We start from the raw sequence: 2145 nt of genomic DNA, 5'->3' as shown, positions 1-2145 counted from the left end.
GTGAAATAAAAAAAAGTACAACTATCAGCAAAACTATTGCAAAGACCTAGAAATATAAATTGTTTAACACACCAAATACAGACAAACATAACTATTTAAGTTATTAATATAAATCTTAATAATAAAATCACATTCAATAATTGGTGTATGATTTAAACTATACTAAAATGGAAATAAAACAATATAATCAAAGGATTATTTTAAGACGGATATAAAATTAGTAATGAGATATATTATTTTTGTAGATACGTTTTAACTAAAAACCAATCAATCCATTCATTCAAGAAATAAATAAGGAGGGTATTCCAGATGTAACAACACATAACGAGACATCCACGGTTTGGCCCACCACATAATCACAATCCAACAAATGTATAACTCCAACACAAACCCAACATGTTTTTAGTTTTTTAGACTCACGAGAACAGACACGGAAATCGTCTACATCTAAGTGACACTACAACTTTGCAATCGTCACGTGGACAGATTGTGGGGACATACGCGATCTCATCACACCCGTCCGATCTCTCTCGTTTGAAGTCAAACAATGAGGTGAACATCGCAATGAACAAAACCAGGTGATTAATTGCATACCTCTGTCCCACACATTGGTGGGCCCCAGCTCCAAATGCCAAGTAATTCTTCTTATAAACCCGGTCTTCCTGTCGGTGCTCCATGAACCGATCCGGGTCGAACCGCTCCGCCTCGACAAACCCTTGGAACGACGACTCGTAAACCGACGGAAAGACAATCGTACCCTTCGGGATCGTGTAACTTTCCGTTAACTGAAAGTCCTCTCCCGCTATGTGCGGGACCAGAGTCGCCGGAGCGCGGTAGCGAATGACCTCACGCGCTACCGCCTCCGTGTACTGCATTTCCCTTAGCTGGTCCGCGGTAATTAATTTACCCGATTCGGGTGACCAAATCCCCCCCGACTTCTTCTCTGACTTTTTCTAAAACCTCTGGATGCGAATCGAGTAACGCCACCGCCCAAAGGAGCGAAGACGTCGACGCGTCTTGTGACGCGAATAGGAAATCGAACAAATGACCGCCGATTTCCCTACTGCTTGTGTGACTCGGGTTTTCACCTAAATGCGCTGCTGAAGATGATTCTTCCTCACGGATATTATCCTGCATCCAGAAATCAACGAGACAGGATGGGTCCTCACCCGACTTCATCTTATTCCTACTCTCCTCCGCACAAACCGCCAACGTCTCCACGAGCCTGGAAACCGCGAGTCTCGCGTTACGAAACGCGAAACCCGGTAAATCGATGGGTAATTTCATTAACCCGACATTAAAATAATTATAATCGATTTCAAACCGCTTCCGCGCGTCACCACTTAAATACGGTCCCACGAAAACCGTCTGACTCGTTTCCAAATTCATATCACGGCAAAGCAACCGAAGCGGAAACGCCTTCGTTCCGGACTCCGGCAACTCACTCCACGTCTTCAAATGTTGGAGCATAATTTGCTGTTGAAGTTCAGCGTACGTAGAAAGAGCTTTGGGTGTAAAATTAGGCGCAATACGACGCCGTAAGTCCTTATGCTCTTGCCCCATCATATAAATCAAATTATGCTCACCAAACAGCTTTTTACCAAACGGATGGCCAACGAGATGGAACGCGTCAGGGCGGACGTTAGCGAAGACTTTATGCGAGAGGTCCGTTGACCGAATAAAGATGATAAACCGTCCGATTATGTAATTAGCGGAGAATCCAAAGCTGGAGGATTTCGCTCTCACGGATTCGAGGTCCCAGAACGCGGTCGGGTCCCGGACCAGCGAAATGGCGTTGCCGATAAACGGCAACACCAGGCTCGGTCCGGGGACCGAGCGTTTCTTTTTTAGGTAATTGATTTGTTCGCAAAGAAGTACGAATGCGAGCATGGTGAAAATGTAGGGAGCAAGGGATACGAGTGACTCCATTATTGATGGGATTGTAAATGTGAGCGGTGGGAGAGGGGGGTTGGGAAGGTGGTTTTAATGGTGGTGGAAAAGGTGTGGGGTTTGGATACAGCTACATAAAAGAGAGGGTTGAGGTGGCGGTTTGTTAGCTGCTTTCGTTGACGACAACGGCTATCGCCTTCGTGTTGTCAGCAATCACGTTTTATTGGATAAATCGTTGAGCTGAATTGGCTTCAC

General features: G+C 45.2%; 1 pseudogene; it reads right to left on the bottom strand.

Annotated features, from left to right (window-relative positions):
* Nucleotides 1-416: 416 nt before the first annotated feature.
* On the bottom strand, nucleotides 417-1935 carry LOC143596174 (cytochrome P450 710A11-like; annotated as a pseudogene).
* Nucleotides 1936-2145: the final 210 nt, after the last annotated feature.

Source organism: Bidens hawaiensis, unplaced genomic scaffold (genome assembly GCF_021521415.1).
Source record: "Bidens hawaiensis isolate Kalapana, Puna unplaced genomic scaffold, B.hawaiensis_p1.1 tig00046140_1, whole genome shotgun sequence".
In the NCBI taxonomy this organism is placed as follows: domain Eukaryota; kingdom Viridiplantae; phylum Streptophyta; class Magnoliopsida; order Asterales; family Asteraceae; genus Bidens; species Bidens hawaiensis.
Note: the sequence above shows the minus strand (reverse complement) of the source record. Positions and strands in the feature narration are given on the sequence as shown.